Below are 19,820 nucleotides of genomic sequence, written 5' to 3'. Positions count from 1 at the left end.
TCCTCCAGTATTCATAAAGTGCAAACAATACAGTGCTGCTTTAATGTGTCTGTTTCTAACAGTCATTAAATATTAGGGCAAATGGAACAAGGTTTTAGGAAGTCTATGGGAGAGAGTTTCAAGGGCCTATCGTCTCTCCGGCCTACTTTAGTAACTTTGTGCAGTAGCCCATCAAATTATGAAGCAGTTTCTTGTTCCTCATATGACAGCTGGGTGTTATGACCCAACCACTGATGGTTAGGGACACACACTGTTGCCAAGGGGAATAGTAACACCCAGTTGTCAGTTTAGTAATACACTTCTAGAAGTAATAGGAATAATGGGGAGATCTGGAATGGCTACATTGCTCTGACATGTATGTAAATACCTGCATTGTCAGACAGTTCATCTTTAAAAATCCTAGAGTGGCAGGGCAGACATGTGAGGAGGGTCTATAAAAAGGAAGCTAAAAGAAAATTGTAAATGTTAATTACAAGTAATAGACCTATAGAAAAAAGGATTCTAATGCAAGGCAGTCACTGAAGAAATATATAAATGGCACAAAAGTATTAGGTAAGTCAGAGAGGAGTTAAGATATGGTTGTATAAGGATTGATGTGCCTACTGTAGCCCTAAGGCTCCCAACTATAACATTAGCAAGTGTCCCCCAGCTTTCTTTAAACACAAAAGTACCAGTATTGATTTTTCAGGTGCCTGAAACCTGTGGTCACTTTACTGTATTAGACCTATTTCACACAGGTATATTATAGATGCATTTTTTGCATCCATGTTATAGCTGCAAGTCCCAGTCTGATTTCGGGTCTGATGATTTAAACTGAGAGACATTTTTGGTCATCAGACTTGTGGTCAAGTCGGGACTTGTGGAATACATGTGCAAAAAATGTGTGTAATACATTTGTGTGGGACCAGATGGGGTGTCTTTTTTTTTTTTTTTTTTTTTTGGGGGGGGGGGGGGGGGGGATCTGCCAGCCCCACTGGTGATTCTAACAAAAAATAATTTTAATTTTTTAGTTGTATACTAGGTATATATTGGAATAAAGCTGGTGAACCATGAGCTCAGGTCATGCTGGTGATTTTAGATGCAACAGTTAGATGCAGATGAATTGAGATTATTTTCAGGCATTCTTAAAGAAAAACTAAAAATGTGGCGTGTGTCGTTCTAATGCCTTCCTTTTGCTCTCTGGTGTTTTTTTGTTACGGTACTAACTGAACTGCACTACTGCATGCAAGCAAGCGGAGTATTGTGCAGATGAAACTTTAGATGTAAATTATTTTTATAGACTTCCCAAAGTCAATGTAAATAAAACCACAAGACCAACATGTGTATGTGTAGTGACTGCCTCAACAAGGGTTTGAAACGCGCAACACTACTGGATTGAATACCCGGGATTCCTGCATGTGTACAAAAGGCTACCAGCCTGAAAGTGACAAAATTCTTGCCCACTCTGTATGCCTGACACTACATGTAATGTAGCCCTAAAGTGTAATGAAAATAGTTGCCAAGGAAATGTATCGAAAAATGACACCGTTTTAAAGTGTCCATAAAAAGTTGATAGCACAGGGGCTCACGCACTGCAATTTCTATATATTTTATTTTATTTTTTTAAGCTCCTCATTTTCCAAGTGGGTAAAACTTAGTGTGACGGGAGGAATGTTCTTATGCCCTACTGGATTTGGCAAAATTTACTCTACAGTGGCAAGTGTAAAGTAGTATGTGTCTACATTACGATGTGTAAAATGCCAGTCTTGATGAATCTTCCACCTAGCATGCCTAGAACAAGCTGATGTCATTGAGGCAGCTCCAGCCATAAATTGTGTTTAAAAGCCTCTCAGGCATGATGGCTTCTTTCATGATCCTGTACAGAAAATAAGAAAAACTACTTTATGAAACTAAAAACTGATTGGAATAAGAAAAAAAAGTATAAAAGCTATATTAGGTTTAAAGGGGTACTCCGCTGCTCAGTGTTTAGAACAAACTGTTCCGTATGCTGGCGTTGGCTCCGGGAGCTTGTGACATCATAGCCCCACCCCCTCAATGCAAGTCTGTGGGAGGGGGTGGGGCTATGACGTTACGATCTGCCGGCTCCAGCGTTCGGAACAGTGTGGTCCAAACACTGCAGCGGAGTTTCCCCTTAAGGCTAGCCGTACCCCTCGGACAAATACACTAGAAATGTTTAAGGTACCATTTTCTGCCACATTTTTCTAAGCATATTGTGGTATGGTTTTGGATATTTCCAAATGGAGTAAGTTACATGTCCCCTACCCCCTTCATTTTAAGGCGACTTTGTGGGGCTTCACTCTGAGTCACTGTGAGATGAAAAATACCTTTCTCTCATTATTATGGAACACACCAGGGAAGATGCACTTGGAGCTAGTCTGTTTTAACTTAAGATTCTGTAGAAGGCAAAACTTCCTGCTTTTTGCAGGTCTTCTCTTTTATTATTTTAGTCTGCCACCTCTCCCCTCCCCTTAGATTGGAACAGCACAGACTAGCTGGCTGCCATGGGGTTAAAGGGGTATTCCAGGAAAAAACTAATATATATCAACTGGCTCCAGAAAGTTAAACAGATTTGTAAATTACTTCTATTAAAAAAATCTTAATCCTTTTGATAATCCTTTCCATATCATCTGCTGAAGTTGAGTTGTTGTTTTCTGTCTGGCAACAGTGCTCTCTGCTGACATCTCTGCTTGTCTCGGGAACTGCACAGAGTAGAAGAGGTTTGCTATGGGGATTTGCTTCTAAACTGGGTGGTTCCCGAGACACGTGTCATCAGAGTGTAATCAGCGGTCATGCCCCCTCCCATAGACTTGCATTGAGGGGGCGGGGCATGACGTCACGATCTCACGTCACCGTGGTCGGGAGGTGTTAGGATGAGAGCTTCCAGCGCTGCCGGAAGCCGCAACAGGTGGGTCCTGCAGCTGAGATCTTGGGGGTCCCCAGCGGCGGGACCCCCGCGATCTGACATCTTATCCCCTATCCATTCGATAGGGGATAATATGTCAAGGGGCTGAGTACCCCTTTAACAATGTTTCTCAATCTAGCATATTCTCACAGTAACAGTTGCTAAAGGGTTGAACCTACTAGTACTCTAAAGGAGCAAAAGTGGGTGAGAATGTCTATAACAAAAATATATGCCACCTTCAAATCAACCTGGACACTTCCGCAGTAGGGTGGCAATCTTATTCAACTATTTCCCAAAGTTGCTTACCTGCTCTCATAGGGGCAGTCCTTGCAGCCATCTCTGGAAGTAAAGTGAGTAGGTTTCTACCAAGTTAGTGCTCCTTTCAGCATCCCACCAATGGACTCCATTGATTTCAATGACTTAATGAAGTCACCTAGGGGCTCCTTTCAGGATGTATGCACCATTAGTAAAGAGCAGTGACCTGTGTTTTAAGTAAGCTGAAAATTGCGTAGAGTCACTTGGTGACGTCAGCCATAGAAAGCAATAACAGTATATGTCAGCTTTCTATTTTCAGTGGGATGTAAACACTTACCCTTAGTGCAGCTTTCTATACATCTCCCTTATCTGCTCCAGCCCTTTACTGGAACTGAAACCTCAGTCCTGAAATCTCATGCGTTCTCTGAGCAAGCCGACCTGTCAACTGGAATACAGGGGTATGAATACGGTTAGAGAAGGCTTCTCATCGGGAGTTCAGGCATACTGTTTTATTTTAAAGGGGTTCTCCCTTGTTTATACTGTTTTTTTTTGTTATGTTTGTGTGTTGTGTGTAGAAGTGTTTTTTTTTTTTTTTTTTTGTATGTATTTTTTTATGTGTGTTGTGATTATGTATATATGTATTTTCTTACCTTTTTGTGAATATCCGGAAGCTGGACCCTTTTTCTTCCAGCAGCTTGCTGTGTAACCTTGGCCTCCGCCATGTTGTGTTCGGTAAGTGGGATGTCGGGGTGTGTGTTTTTGCTTCTGTCCTTCCTATCTTCTGACGTCCGAGGCAAATCTTTTCTTCCTGTTTCTTCCGTGGCTCGGCGACGAATCTGCGGCCTTTACCGGCGCATTCGCTGGTAGTTTTTTTTTTTTTACCAATAAAGTATTTTTTTTGTCTAATTGACAAACTGTCTGCGCTTGCGCGAAGCTACGCTATTAGCGTAGACCTAACGTACGCTACGCTGTTAACGTAGCACTTGCGTAGACAGTTTGTCAATTAGACAAAGAAAACTTTACTGGTAAAAAAAAATAAAAAAATACCTGCGCATGCGCCGGAAGAGGCCACAGATTCGTCTTTGAGCCACGGAAGAAACAGGAAGAAAAGATTCGCCTCGGACGTCAGAAGATAGGAAGGACAGAAGCAAGAACACACACCCCGACATCCCACTTACTGAACACAACATGGCGAAGGCCGAGGTTACACAGCAAGCCACTGGAAGAAAAAGGGACCAGCTTCTGGATCTTCCCAAAAGGTAAGAAAATACATATATAAATAAACACAACACACACGAAAAAAACACATACTTATACACACAAACATAATAACAAAAAACAGTATAAACAAGGGAGAACCCCTTTAAGGGTATGTTCACACGGAGGAATTGGAGAGGAATTTTCACAAGTAATTCTGCTCGCTTTTTCCTCCAAATCATTTTCAGCAGTGAAAATTCCCATAGAGCTGTGCAGAATTTCTGCCCCCCAGTTCACACTGAGGAATTTCCTCAAGCAGAATTCTGACGAGGAAGTCTGTTCCGCTTGAAGAAAGAACATGTCCTTTCTTTCAGGCGGAATCGGCGTCGTCCCATAGATTCCGTTGGTTTTTTTTTTGTTTGTTTTTTTGTGAGAAGTATTTCCACACTGAATTGGCGCGGAATTCGCACATGAAAAAAATAAAAACTTTATGAATATAAATACCTGATACTCCTCCGCATGAAACCTGCATATCCGCGTGGAATCTCTGTGAGTTCTTGTGGAAAAGTAACAATATTTTGAGGCAGAAAATTTCTGCTTGATTTCCGCCCCAATTCCTCAGTGTGAACATACCCGAATAGTCCTCTTCATTGGCAAAATATAAGCATTTTTGTTAGTATGCAGACAAGGCTTAAATGCCCAAAGGATGGTTCCAGTATGTCAAGAGCCTAGGTAAGTCCAGGCTATGTTCTTACTGTGCCTTCCCTGTTTCTGATGTATTTCCTTCTCTCCGATGGCCAACAAGATGGTTCAGCAGGAATCACAGTCTGGTGACTTCATAGAGATTGTTTAAAAAAAAGAAAAATGAACTGGTTCAAGCATCTGTGCCTACAGCTCTGCCCAAACCTGTTAGAGCTCCATGCCTAGACCTGGGGGTGATTTTAGATAAAAGACCAGGTACATAATGTGAATCTAATGACATAAGAAGTTGCAGCCACTTCATCCTTTAGAGAGGATACTAAATTTTATTTATACTCTGAAGATATTAATATTCTACTTGGGGTGGTTAGAAATGCTATGAAGATGTTTGCAGGGTTTAAACATAAGAAAAGCAAGTCTTTGCCATATGTAAAAATAAAAAATCGAAGATGTGCTGCACCGCCTTATTAACATTATAGGGGTACTCTGCTGCTCAGCGTTTGGAACAAACTGTTCTGAACACTGGTGCCGGGAACTTGTGATGTCATAGCTCTGCCCCTCATGACATCATGCCCCACCCCCTCAATGCAAGTCTATGGACTTGTATTGAGGGGGCGTGGCTATAATGTCGCGAGCTGCCAGCTCCAGCGTTCGGAACAGTTCCAAACGCTGAGCAGCGGAGTACCCCTTTAAAGATATAAATCACCGGGCCCAGATGGCATCCATCCAGGGTTCTACAGGAATTAAGTAACATGCTAGACAGACCCTTAGTCCTTAAATTTAAAGGTTCTGTAATGACAGGGATTGTTCCACAAGACTATCTTTATTAATGTTCCAAAAAAAACGCACCTAACATAAATTATTAAAATCCCAGTGTAACTCACTCCATATAATAGTCACACAGGATTGTTGACCTGGCCTCTCTCACTCAATATTTGTTAATTCCCCTGTGCATCTGCAGTATACACTGAGGATATAGGAGTGAACACTGAATTAATCACTCGGCCCCCCTCGACATGTTTCGCTGCTAGACACAGCTTTGTCAAGAGGGCAGCGGGCACTCTTGACAAAGAAACATGTCAAGGGGGGCCGAGTGATTAATGCAGTGTTCACTCCTATATCCTCAATCACTCGGCCCCCCTCGACATGTTTCGCTGCTAGACACAGCTTTGTCTAGAGGAGTGCCCGCTGCCCTCTTGACAAAGCTGTGTCTAGCAGCAAAACATGTCGAGGGGGGCCGAGTGATTAATTTTAATGCAGTGTTCACTCCTATATCTGCAGTGTATACTGCAGATGCACAGGGGAATTAACAAATATTGAGTGAGAGTGGCCAGGTCGGCACTCCTGTGTGACTATTATATGGAGTGAGTTATACTGGGATTTTAATCATTTGTTAGGTGTGTTTTTTGAACATTAATAAAGATAGTTTGTTTATATATGGGAAAAGGGTAATTTTTGGGTCACCCTAGTGACTTATAGGTTGTAATTGGTCAATTCAGCTGCCATATATTGGTCTTTAATAAATTATTCCATGGGACTGGTGCTTAGCAAATGTAGTACCAATATTCAAAAAGGGATTCTGGAAACTATAGACCTGTAAGTTTAACATCTGTAGTGGGTAAGATTTTTGAAGGTTTTCTGAGAAATGCTATTCTGGAAGATTTTCATGAAAATGACCTAACACAGCAACAACATGGGTTTATGCGGGATCGGTCCTGTCAGACTAATCTGATCAGCTCCTATGAGGAGGTCAGTTACAGATTGGATCGAGGTGAAGCTATGGATGTTGTGCATCTGGTATTTTCTATGGCATTTCATACTATGCCACATAAAAGGTTAGTACATAAAATGAGATGCTGGGTACTGGGGAAAGAAATATGTAAATGGGCTATAACTGTCTCAGTGATAGGAAACAGGGTGGGAATCAATGAAACTTACTCTGGATGGGGGACAGTTACTAGTGGGGTACCACAGGGGTCAGTACTGGGTCCACTTCTTTTCAGTATGTTTATAAATGACCTTGTAGAGGGATTGCAGAGTAGAATTTCTTTATTTGCAGATGACACTAAACTGGGTAAGGTGATCACCACTAAAGTTGAGTTATCCTCATCTGTGATCAGTGCCAGGCAACTGTTGCCAAAGCTAATAAAGTCATGGAATGCACCAAGAGAGGCATAGAGGCTCGTGACAGGGACATAGTTTTGCCTCTATAAATCATTAGTTAGACCACTTATGGAGTATGTATGTATATAAATATATATAATTTCTAGAGGAAAGGTTTCACCATCATCACATATTCTTTTCTTAAGAGCAGTGAGACTATGGAACTCGGTTTGGTGTTAGACAACATTCTTGAAGCGAGCTGCAGAGGTTTCTTGAAGCGAAGAACCTCAGGTCTAGGAGAAATTTTGTTGATTTTGATGACCTACAGAGTACAAGAGTAAAGAAAATCTGTAGATGAAGCTATCAAAAGAGGAAAAGGGTTTTTAGTTAATCCCAATTCCTGACAAAAAACTGAGGTTTTTCAAGTGGGGGAAAAATCACTAAACACTCTCATCCTAAATAACAGGTACAGGATAGAGTTTACCTCCCCGGTCCTCAGAAAAATTGCATTATAAATCTCTGGTCAGAAAAAGGTGTCAATGATCTACAAAAATTAGGAGTGATCATTCCAGCCCTTCAGAAGGAACAACAGCAGGTCCATTCTCACCTCTTTATTGTTCCTTTAGAATATAAACCTACCGTATATACTCGAGTATAAGCCGAGTTTTTCAGCACGATTTTTCGTGCTGAAAACACCCCCCTCGGCTTATACTCGAGTGAACTCTCCACCCGCAGTGGTCTTCAACCTGCGGACCTCCAGAGGTTTCAAAACTACAACTCCCAGCAAGCCCGGGCAGCCATCGGCTGTCCGGGCTTGCTGGGAGTTGTAGTTTTGAAACCTCCGGAGGTCCGCAGGTTGAAGACCACTGCGGCCTTCGACATCATCCAGCCCCCTCTCACCCCCCTTTAGTTCTGTACAGTACTCACCTCCGCTCGGCGCTGGTCTGGTGCTGCAGGACTGTCCGGAGAGGAGGTGGTCCGGTGGGATAGTGGTTCCGGGCTGCTATCTTCACCGGGGAGGCCTCTTCTAAGCGCTTCGGGCCCGGCCCCAGAATAGTCACGTTGCCTTGACAACGACGCAGAGGTACGTTCATTGCCAACGTACTTCTGCGTCATTGTCAAGGCAACGCCTCTATTCCGGGCCGGAAGCGCGGAGAAGAGGCCTCCCCAGTGAAGATAGCAGCCCGGAACCACTATCCCACCGGACCACCGCCTCACCGGACAGTCCTGCAGCACCGGACCAGCGCCGAGCGGAGGTGAGTACTGTACAGAACTAAAGGGGGGTGAGAGGGGGCTGGATGATGTCGAAGTCCGCAGTGGTCTTCAACCTGCGGACCTCCGGAGGTTTCAAAACTACAACTCCCAGCAAGCCCGGACAGCCGATGGCTGCCCAGGCTTGCTGGGAGTTGTAGTTTTGAAACCTCTGGAGGTCCGCAGGTTGAAGACCACTGAGGGCGGATGATGAGAAGAGGATGATGAAGGGGGGGGTGTGGGATGATGACAAGAGGATGATGAAGGGGGGGTGTGGGATGATGACAAGAGGATGATGAAGGGGGTGGGGATGATGAAGGGGGGTGTGTGGGATGATTACAAGGGGATGATGACAAGGGGATGATGAAGGGGGGGATGTGTGGGATGATGACAAGGGGATGATGAAGGGGGGATGTGTGGGATGATGACAAGGGGATGATGAAGGGGGGGATGTGTGGGATGATGACAAGGGGATGATGACAGGTGATGATGATGAGGGTCTGGATGATGACAGGCGGTGATGAGGATGTTAATGACGGGTCTGGATGATGACAGGGGGGGATGATGTATTTCCCACCCTAGGCTTATACTCGAGTCAATAACTTTTCCTGGGATTTTGGGTTGAAATTAGGGGTCTCGGCTTATACTCGGGTCGGCTTATACTCGAGTATATACGGTAATATACCTCACCTGCTTCATAATGTAGAAATGTGTTAAAATTTTGAAACTTTGAAGATGGCTATTCCCCTAATTCCAGAGGGTGCCTGGATGGCAATCTTAGATTTAACAAATGCTTCTTTTCCATCAGAAATCTCAGATATTTGCAGTATAACACAATGACCCAGATTCTGCATTGTCAGTACAACTAATGGTGATAGACTCAAAATAATAGGTCTTCAAAACTTCAAGAAGTCTGAGGGTTATGAAGTAAAAATTCATAAAGTGGGGGGGAGAAGGCACATCCTCCTGCAGAATTTGGCATAAAAGATGATCTTTACGGGTGTGTTCACACGCTCTTTGTTTTTGCGGGTTTTCCGCTGCGTATTTGAAAGGGCTCTACTCTGCTTTCCACAGCAGATTTTCGACGGAGGAATTTACGCTACGGAAAGTCCGAAGCAAGCCCCATTGAAGTCAGTGGGGACTGTGGCGGATTTTCCATAGCGTAAATTCCGCCGCGGACAATCTGCTATGGACAGCCGAGAAGATCCCGCCCCCTTCAAATAAGCAGCGGAAAACCCGCAAAAACAAAGAGCGTGTGAACGCACCCTCAAGCTGTTCATATCAAAGGCAAAGACAATATGGAAGCAGATTACCTTAATCACCATTGGATACATGTGTGCTAATGGGTACTACACACCCAGATTTTTCAAATCATTTGCTTCCAGAAAGAAACAGATTTGTAAATAACTTCTATTTAAAAATCTTAACCCTTTCAGTATTTATCAGCTGCTGTTTATTACAGAGGAAGTTCTTTTCTTTTTGAATTTCTTTTCTGCCTAACCACAGTGCTCTTTATTGAACTATGCTCTGTCAGGAACTGTCCAGAGCAGGAGAGGTTTGCAGTGGGAATTTTCTCCTGCTCTGGACAGTTCCTGACATGGACAGAGGTGCCAGGAAAGAGCATTGTGGTCAGACAGAAAAGAAATTCCTCTGTAGTATACAGCAGCTGATAAGTGTTGAGCGGCATAGGCCATATTCGAATTTGCGATATTTCATGAATATATGGACGAATATTCGTCATATTTTCGCTAAATTCGCATATTCGTAATATTCGTTTTTTCCGCATATGCCTAAATTCGCATATGCGCAAATTCGCGTATGTGATAATTCGCAAATGTGAAAATGTATTAACTTTATAGCAAGTATACCAGTGTTACTTGATAGAAGCAGCAGAAGGGAGGGATCAATATTCTAGAATATTCGCATATGCGAATATTCGTCCTGCGATCTCACACAGTAGTATTAGAGCCTTCTATACACCACACAAGCTGGAAGCAGAGAGAGATAATCACTGTGATGTGTACTGTGAAAAAGAAAAGCGAATATTTGTAATTTCGAATATATAGTGCTATATTCGCAAATAAAATTTGAATTGCAAATATTTGCGAGCAACACTACTGATAAGTACTATAAGGGTTAAGATTTTTAAATAGAAGTAATTTACAAATCTGTTTAACTTTCTGGCACCAATTGATTTAAAAAATTGTTTTCCACCAGAGTACCCCTTTAAATTCGCCTCTCCCCAATTGCAAAAGCATTTCAGAAAATCTGGAGAATGTTCATCTTCATAGCACCATATTGATCCAAAAGAGGGTGACTCCGTCTGCTAAGACTACAGGCAGAGGTGGCTGCAGGGCTTGTGCAAGGATTTTTGTTGCCCTTGGCAAAAGCTAGTTTTGCTGCCCCCTTGACTCTGCCCATTAGCTCCGCCCATTAGCACACCCCACCTTACTCCTGGGGTGACACACTGTAACAAGCCTAGTTTTCATGTAATTAGCTAACTACTGGGAGCACACACTGGTGATGGAGGGGCGGTGACGCAGTTCTGATGTCATGATGCAGGAGTCACAGCACCTGAGCGGTCATGCTTGTCTGCCTCAAAGGAGCACCGCAGCTGAAAGCAGTACTCCTCTGAAGCAGACAGACATAATCGCTGCGGAGCGCCATCACTGCACACTGTCCAGTGGCATCTCCAGTTTTAAATTTTGGGTGAGCACACTGGGGTCCAGGACAAAAAGTGTGTGTGTCTGTCTGTGTCTCTCGGCGGGGGATCAATTATAATAATGCTACATTTATATCCTGTGGGTGAAAATTATCTGAGCTGCGAGTTGCATGGTTGGAGCTTGACCTTAAAGCTCCCATTGACTTAAAAGGCAGCTTCAGCATGTGCCCATGTGGAAAAGAAGTGACATGTCACTTATTTTCTGTGCACTTACCTGTCAAACATTAACATGGCAACCAACCAAATTGCTTTTCTTGTTTTTAAAAGGGCCTCTGTAAAATGAAAGAAGCAATCTGATTGGTAGCTATGGGTAACTTGTCAACTTTTCCTCTATGCAGGTTTTGATAAATCTCCCCCATAGCTACCAAATATCACCATACATATTACAATCATACTTTTACTGACCAAATCCTGTATACTGAGACCAATAATACCAGTATACAGGTAGGAATATTGGGGGAGATTAATCAAAACCAGTGTTATACGCCGATCAATACGGTAACTCAGGATCAGTACAGGATACACAATGTATGTACACAGTGACCTCACCAGCAGAATAGTGAGTACAGTACAGCTCTGAAGTATTCTTATCCTGTACTGATCCTGATTATATCCTGTATTATACTTCAGAGCTGTACTGTACTCACTATTCTGCTGGTGAGGTCACTGTGTACATACATTACATTACTTATCCTGTACTGATCCTGATTATATCCTGTATTAATGTAATGTATGTACACAGTGATCTCACCAGCTCTGGAGTGGGAGCCAATCAGTTGTGGGTGTGGTTCTGCTTCAGCTGTGTGTGTCTGCTGTGCCTCCTGAGCTCCAGGGATTTCCATCTCTTCCACCTGGGGCCTGCTTCCGCCTCCCCAGGGAGGGAGTGGGTTTCCAGGCATGAGTGAGGGAGGCGAGGCCCAGGCTTCTGCTCCTCAGACTAGGCCACAGGGGAGTAGTAGAAGCCAGCAAGCGGGCGGAACATCGGAGGATTTGGGGGTGAGGCGTTCTACTAGGCGAGAAGCTCCAAGGTGGGATCCTCCTTGGGAAAGCTGGGTTCGTCCGGAAGAAGGCAGAGTACTCACGGAGGTGAAGCTGACCTCAATGAGGAAGGCTGGGGAGTGCTAAGGGGTCGGGAGTCTATTTCCACCTATACCTCCCGGGTAAAAAGTCACCTCCGTGAGTATGAAGACGCCTGTAAGGCCATCAGGAGGCTCCGAGAGGAACTGCGGTGTGCCCGTGCCAGAGCCAAGATTACTCCTAAATGGAAAAAAACTGAGATCCAGGCAGAGATAAAAAGACTTATGGCTGACATTCAAGTTTTGGAGGAAAGGAGAGCAGAATTACTGGAGAAGAGTGGGCCATTTAAAGAAAAACTGGAAAATGAGGAGCACTTCAGGGTGACAGAAGAAGATAAAAATAAAAGGTTGATGGGGCTGCAACCTGAGTGGCAACAGCAGCAGGCCCCGTACAGTGGGCCCCCTGCACAGCAGCCAGTGGTGTCACCTTCCGACTCAGGGGAAGACAGTGACAGCAGCTACCAGGGAGGGGCGCTAATGGCCCAAATCCGCGTGCTGGAATCCCCGGTGTGTCCTCAGAATCTGGTGTTTGGGGATGAGCTCCCAGATGAGGTGACTGGGGATAGGAAGAAAAAGCAGACCAAAGCCGCAAGAAGTGGTGAGTTACATCTACACCCCCCTCCCTGTAAATCCTGAGTCAGCCTCAGGGTGAGCTCATTGTGCAAGCCCCATTACCCAGCCCGTGTTCTGTGGTGGACTTGGTGCAAAGGTGCGGGGAGAGTATAGGTACTAAAAGGGCGCAGAGCTCCATGCCTGTTTGCAGTAGCTCCTAAAAGTAAAGAAAAACTTTTGATTTGCATTGGTGCCGCTGATCCCATTGATCAGCGGCTCCATTAAAAGACTGGAGATGATGCTGATGAGGCGGAGGGCACTAATAAGAAAAGGGCTGGGGCCTCCTCTAGACCGGGTAAGCCTGCTGCCCGATCCCTTAAAGGGCCAGCGGAGGTTGTCCCAGCCTCAGTGCCCCGTGATGCCGAGGCAAAACGGGGAAAAAACTTCATCATCATGATCATCATCATCATCCTCGTTTCCCGGATTTGCTATTTCTGGTCCAGCTAGAGTGAATGAGAAGGTAAATGGGGGTGTGGGGTGTATGACTGGGGAGGGGATGGAGGTTAATGTTGGAGAAGGTGATCTTGCTGTTGCTGTAATTGGGGGTGGTGGTGATGGGACTACAGATGATGTTATTGGAAACAATGTTGTTGGGGGAAGTGCTAATGTTGCCATTGTGGGTGGTGGGGATGTTGCCATTGGGGGAGGTGAAGTGTTTAGAGATAATGTTACTAGGGGCGGTGGTCATGTTAAAACCAGTGGTGTAGGGTCTGGTCCGGTTGCCCTCCCCCAGTGGTGACAGACCATAGGAGTTATGCCAATGTCACTGCTGGGGGAAGTAGAATACTTTCCTCGTCTCCTGACTCTAGGGATGGTTTATTGCAGAAACGTCTCCTGGAAGCTCTGAAAAAGGGGAAAGGTCGATTAATGTAGAGGGTAGAGCAGTTGATCTGTCCTTCTGGATAGAGAGACACGGTCTCTCTGCCTTCCGAGAGGAAAGAGGGGGCGATACTGTGTGGTCCCTCCCAACAGCGGGGGCAGTTAGTAACCGTATGAATGTGGTCCGTCTTCGGTGGCAGGGCGAAGATATGTGTCCTTCAAGGACCAAAGTGGTTGAGCTCTTGCTAAAGATGGGCTTCAAGGCAGTCGATATCTTCGCCTTGATACATCCCTACGGTGCTCCTGAATTCGATATCAGTTTTGTTCGGCCAGAGGGGCTTGAGCTTTTCTGGTCAAATTATGAATTGGTAAAGAATGAGCCCGGCTGGCGAGACTTTGCAGTACAGGCATTGTCTCGTCAAAACGAAATCAAGAAAGTGACCGTTTTGGCCTGTAACGAATCACTCTCTTGTGTTGACATCATCACCTGGTTAGGACGGTATGGCGAGGTAATGGGGGTCCCACAGAAGAACAGGGACGAGTTTGGCATCTGGTCAGGAGCCTGGACGTTTTTGGTAAAACTTAAGCGTTCAGGAAATACAGTTACCCATATTCCATCCTCTGCCTTTCTCGGTAGGGATCGTATCCAGATTTTCTACCGGGGTCAGCCGAAGCTCTGTCACAGATGGGGTGACCCCACACACTTCAGTGCAAACTGTACAGTGCAGAAATGTGCCTTGTGTGGGGGTGTAGGCCATCTTGCGCAGAGATTAGGTGTCACCTGTGTGGTGACTTAGGTCACCCATTCAGTCGTTCTTTCGCTAATGTCTTGTCCCCAGCGGGTGAAGATGACGAGCCGGAATCTGCTGGGGAGGGGAATAGCAGGGGTGGATGAACTGAGGGGTCAGTGAGGAACAGCAAGAGAAAGACACCAGCACAACTAAGACGTCTTGATAAACGCCATAGGGATAGGGTGATGGGGAAAGCCAGGGTTACTGGTACGACCTCTCATTCTGTTGCAGAGGCCAACCTTGCTGCTGAGACCCTGAGGGATGGCGAGCTGAAGGAGGTCAGGAGGATCCAGAATGAGGAAGGTGCCATATCCTCAGATAGCGTGGAGGAGGATGATGGGGGATGGCAGAAGGAGACACGAAAGCGGGGTACAAGTAGAAAAAAGGGAGATTTAAGATCTTCTCCCACCCTGGTCCAGGTGCCAAAGGAAGTCAAAACTGACTCCCCTCTGGTTGGCCTTTCCAATCGATTCCGACCCCTCAGGGACATCTCCTCTTCTTCGGAAGGGGAGGATGAGGGGGAGGTGGCAGAGGGGCTTCCAGGGGGTGCCAAGTCCTCTTCCCCTGGGGAGGTTGTGTCCTCGGGGAAAGGGACTGGCCTAGAGTCCGGAGACGAGGAAAGTAAAACAATGTTTGGTGAGATGGACACTTCTATTTCTCTAAAGAGGGTGAAGAGTTCTTCTGATGTGGAGGGTGAGAAGGGAAGTGGGAAAAAGAAAGCTATTTAACTCAATCACCCTTGATGGCGGCACCCTCTCCGTTGACGCTGGCGTCCATTAATGTCGCCAGTATTAAGTCAGATACGGCTCGATTTGCGGCATATGATTTTTTTTGCCCATATTAATGCTGATATTTTATTTTTGCAGGAGACCAGGCTTACAGATATGTCATCTATCTACAAGGCTAAAAGAGAGTGGAGGAATGGGCCCTCCTACTGGTCTCTTGGGGCCGAGACGTATAGCGGAGTGGCGGTCCTTTTTACCGCAGCGGTAGAATGCCGACGGGTTATTGAGTTAGAAATGGGGAGGTGCCTGATCTTAGATGTCCTCATGAGGGGACAAGAACTTCGCCTTATTAACATCTGCAGCCCACAGCCTAAGTGGGACCGGAAGTGTCTCTTCATGAGGATCAAGCCCTATCTTTTTACAAGTCGGCAGGTGGTCTTTGGAGGGGACTTCAATGCTGTCACGAGGCCCCAAGACAGGGGAGGTTCCAGAGACAAGCTGACTTATGATAGCGTCGCCCTTAATAGCATAGCGAGTGAGGCTCGCCTGGTGGATGTCCACATCCGGCACACCCCAGGCCACACGGGATTCACCTATCATAGGGGTAGTTGTAGGTCTAGGATAGATAGGTTTTATTTAAAGGAGGAGGCCATCTCTTCAGCAGTGTCTGTTGTTGAGATGGAGTTTTCCGATCACTATTTTATTTTTATTTTCTCTGAATGTCACAGAGACCCTCCGGATGGGCAGAGGCTATTGGAAGCTTAATTCATCTCTCTTGGAAGAAGCGGAGATAAGACAGTCCTTTGAGGATTTTCTTCAGAGCTAGGTACCATTGCTGGGCCTTTGTAGCAGTAAGTCAGAGTGGTGGGAGATCTTCAAGAAAAGGGTTGCGAGATTCTTCCGCCAGCTCTCGGGCCTCAGAAGCCTCAACAGGTACCGCTTGTACCAGGGCCTGAGGAAGAAACTTGAGAACCTTGTCTCGACTGGAGGTAGTCGTGATGATATCTCCAGAGTGAAGTCCTTGCTCATGAAGTGCCAGTACGACAGACACGCATCTTTGGTTTTTGAGAGGGATTACGGGAAGTACCGCTCGCCTGACCCTTACAGAAACTGCAAGATGTCAGTGAATAGTAAAATAGTCCCAGGACTCATTGATAGTACGGGATTCTTGAAAAGGTCCAGATCAGGGATCCTGGAGGTCGTCAGATCTTTTTACTCGCACCTCTTGGGAAGGAAGGATGTAGATCGAGATAAGATGTCAGCTTTCTTGGCTGAAATCGTCCCTGAACCAGGAGTGGACCCCTCTCTTGACGTTTTGACAGAGATGATCCAGGAAGAGGAAGTCAGGATGGAGATTGATGGGCTTGCCCTCAAGAAGTCACCCGGTCCAGATGGCTTAACATCGGAGTTCTATAAGACCTTTAAGGACACATTGGTTCCCCTCTTGACTGCAGTTTTTTAATGAGTGTCTATCCTCGGGCACTATGCCAAAGTCAATGAGGAGGTCAGCGCTGAGAATTGGCGTCCCATATCGCTTCTCAATGCAGACAGAAAGATTCTGGCAAAGGTGCTATTTAACTGGCTGGTGGAATTTGCACCCCGGCTCCTTTCGGGGGCTCAGAATTGCTCTGTTCCGGGCCGCAGTACATTAAGTGCTGTGCTCAGTGTCTGAGAGGCTGTGGAGCAGGGTAGGGCTGGCCACTGGAAGGGGTACTTGCTGTCCTTGGATCAGGCAAAAGCATTTGATCGGGTTAACCATGAGTACCTCTGGTCTGTCCTTCTGAGATATGGCCTGCCGGGGGGGTTTGTTGATTGGCTTAAGACCTTGTATGTAGGGGTAGAGAGTTTCCCGCTTGTGAATGGTTGGATTGGCCGCTCTTTTGAGGTTGGGTCTGGTGTCAGTCAGGGTTGTCCTTTGAGCCCTTTGCTGTACATGTTTGCAATCAATCCTTTCCTTAGGAGGCTTGATTGTGGATCGTTGGCGGGGGTGAGAATGGACCTGGCGGTGCCGGATTCGGCTCTGAGGGCGGTAGCGTACGCTGATGATGTCGCCGTGTTTGTCTCCTCACAAGAGGAGGGCAGATGGGTGATGTCAGAGGTGGACCGCTACTCGGAGGCATCCGGGTCCAAGATCAATCAGGATAAGTGTGAGGGTCTCTGGCTGGGAGGGGGAGATCCTGGTTTTGGTCTCCCGGACACCCTTCCAGAGCCCCAGGAATCTGCAAAAGTCCTCGGCATCGAATTTGGTCAAGGGGATTACCCCAAACAAAACTGGGACAGCAGGCTTAAGATCGCCGCTCAGAAGGTGGATCAGTGGAAGGGTTGGTCTTTGACCCTCCGGGAAAGGGTTAACCTGATCAAAACATTCCTGCTCCCTTTGCTGAAAGATCTGGGCAGTGTATACATGTTGCCAGAACCTCTTTGGAACCGGGTCTACAGTGTGTTCTTGAAAATGTTATGGGGGAATAGACTGAACCTAGTGAAGAGGGAGGTTACTTACCGTACGAGGAGACTAGGGGGGGTTGTGTATGGTCAACCCCGTGGTGTTCCTAGTGAATACCTTTCTTAAGACCAATATAGAGTGTTTAGTAGTTGTTGTTATTATAGCGGTGTGTTTGGTGAGAATGAGGCTGGACCAGAAGATACTTGGTTGGACATTTTTGGACTAATATGGACTAATTTTTGTATATATTATACAGGTGTATGTTGTTTGTATTATTGTTATGGTGATGTTTATTCTTTTTGTAATGTTTTATATTTTTTAATAAAAGATCTACAGGATATAACTCAGGATCAGTACAGGATAAGTAATGTAATCTATGTACACAGTGACCTCACCCGGAGAAGAACAGAGGGGTCAGGAATGGATAGAGGGCTCTGGAAGAGTACAAAGGGGTCAGAGATGGAGAGGAGATATGATGGAGAACAGAGTGGTTTATAAGAGAACAGAGAGGTCCTGAGGAAAATAAAGGGGTCATAGATGGACAGAGGTATCTGGAGGCGTACAGAGGGGACAGAGATGGGGAGAGGGGTCCTGAGGAGAAGTAAGAGATCACTGATGGACAGAGGGATCTGGAGGCGTACAGAGGGGACAGAGATGGGGAGAGGGGTTCTGAGGAGAACTAAGAGATCACTGATGGACAGAGGGATCTGGAGGAGAACAGCGGGGTCAGGGATGGACAGATGGGTCTGGAGGAGAACAGCGGGGTCAGGGATGGACAGATGGGTCTGGAGGAGAACGGAGAACAGCGGGGTCAGGGGTGGACAGATGGGTCTGGGGAGTACAGAGGGGTCTGGAGGAGTACAGAGGGGTCTGGAGGAGTACAGAGGGGCTTGGATGGCACAAGGGGGCTTGGGGAGACTAACAAAATGGTTTAGAAGAGACATACTGCCTGTGATATAAATAGCCCTTTTCATTTTACCTCTCAGGCTGCTTCTGTAATGCAAGGGTTAAACTTGCAGGAATAAACAAACCTTACTGATAAGCCAGGAGCAGCCTGAGAGGTGATACGTGTCCTGGGGGGCGGAGGTTACCGTTGGTGGAGCGCTGCCTGCGCTCCACCAGAACTCGCTTGGTGATGCCAATCGCTCAGTGAGTGACTAGGGCTTTAGTTTAATGACAACGGCGGAAGTGCGCCCTCACAAAAGTGCGCTATAGGCGATCGACTGCTTCGCCTATTGGTAGAACCGGCCCTGAGGTGGCTCTTCCATTAGGCCATGTAGACCGCCGCCTAAGGCCGCCACGTTGGTGGGTGCCTCGCTCTGGACCCCACCACCGCAAGGACACCGCAATGTTCCCTGTGGCCGAGCAGGGCCGGACTGGCCATCAAGCATTTGCCCGATGGGGCGGGCTGTCTGCGAGGCCACCCATTTGCCTGGAGCCAAAACAAAAGCGGCATGACAACCCCATTACCATCCCCAGCCCGGCGCATGGCCCCATTCTCAGATTATGTTGATGAGGACCTCGTTCTCCCTGGCCTGCCTCCCGGCCCTCAGTAATGCACTTAAGCGGGACCCGGACACTTCAAAGCAGCAGATGCATGCCCGTGCGCAGGTACTTCCTGACCTCACGGATGTCCCTGTCCTGATAGGGGACTGAGGGGGTCTAAGGGGGGGGTGATAGAGGACTGAGGGGTTTAAGGGGGGGGGGGGAGGGGGTGTGATAGGGGACTGAGGGGTCAAGGGAGGGGGTGTGATAGGGGACTGAGGGGTCAAGGGAGGGGGTGTGATTGGGGACTGAGGGGTCTAGGGAGGGGGTGTGATAGGCAACTGAGGGGTCTAGGGAGGGGGAGGGTGATAGGGGAATGAGGGGTCTAGCGGGAGGGTGATAGGGGACTGGGGGGGTAGGGGTTTGGGGACACAAAAGTTGCAGGGATGTGGAAAAAAAACTTGTCCAGGGACTAAAATGGGAGCCAAATCCACTAGTCTTGGTACACAAAATATTTGTGTGGGGAAATTGAAAAAAATAACTTTTGCAACTTTTGGGGGCTTCTGTTTGTACACAGTGCACTTTTCGGTACAAATGACACCTTATCTTTTATTTTGTAGATCCGTGTGGTTACAACGATACCCAACTTATATAGGTTTTGTTTTATTTTACTACTTTTAAAAAACTTTTTGAACAATAATTTGTATGCCTAAAATTGTCCTCTTTTGACCCTCATAACT

General features: G+C 46.3%; 1 protein-coding gene across 2 annotated transcripts in view; it reads left to right on the top strand.

Moving 5' to 3' along the window:
* Nucleotides 1-2,094: 2,094 nt before the first annotated feature.
* The window catches only part of LOC130277714 (interferon-induced transmembrane protein 1-like), a 35,795-nt gene continuing 18,069 nt past the window's right edge, over nucleotides 2,095-19,820 (top strand). The window contains exon 1 of one of the 2 annotated variants that reach the window (XM_056528431.1): nucleotides 2,095-2,178. The gene's annotated coding sequence lies outside the window, so the exon portion shown is untranslated. The remainder of the gene's footprint in view (nucleotides 2,179-19,820) is intronic. The other variant, XM_056528430.1, reaches the window with a different exon arrangement.

This window comes from Hyla sarda, chromosome 6 (genome assembly GCF_029499605.1).
Source record: "Hyla sarda isolate aHylSar1 chromosome 6, aHylSar1.hap1, whole genome shotgun sequence".
Lineage (NCBI taxonomy): Eukaryota > Metazoa > Chordata > Amphibia > Anura > Hylidae > Hyla > Hyla sarda.
Note: the sequence above shows the minus strand (reverse complement) of the source record. Positions and strands in the feature narration are given on the sequence as shown.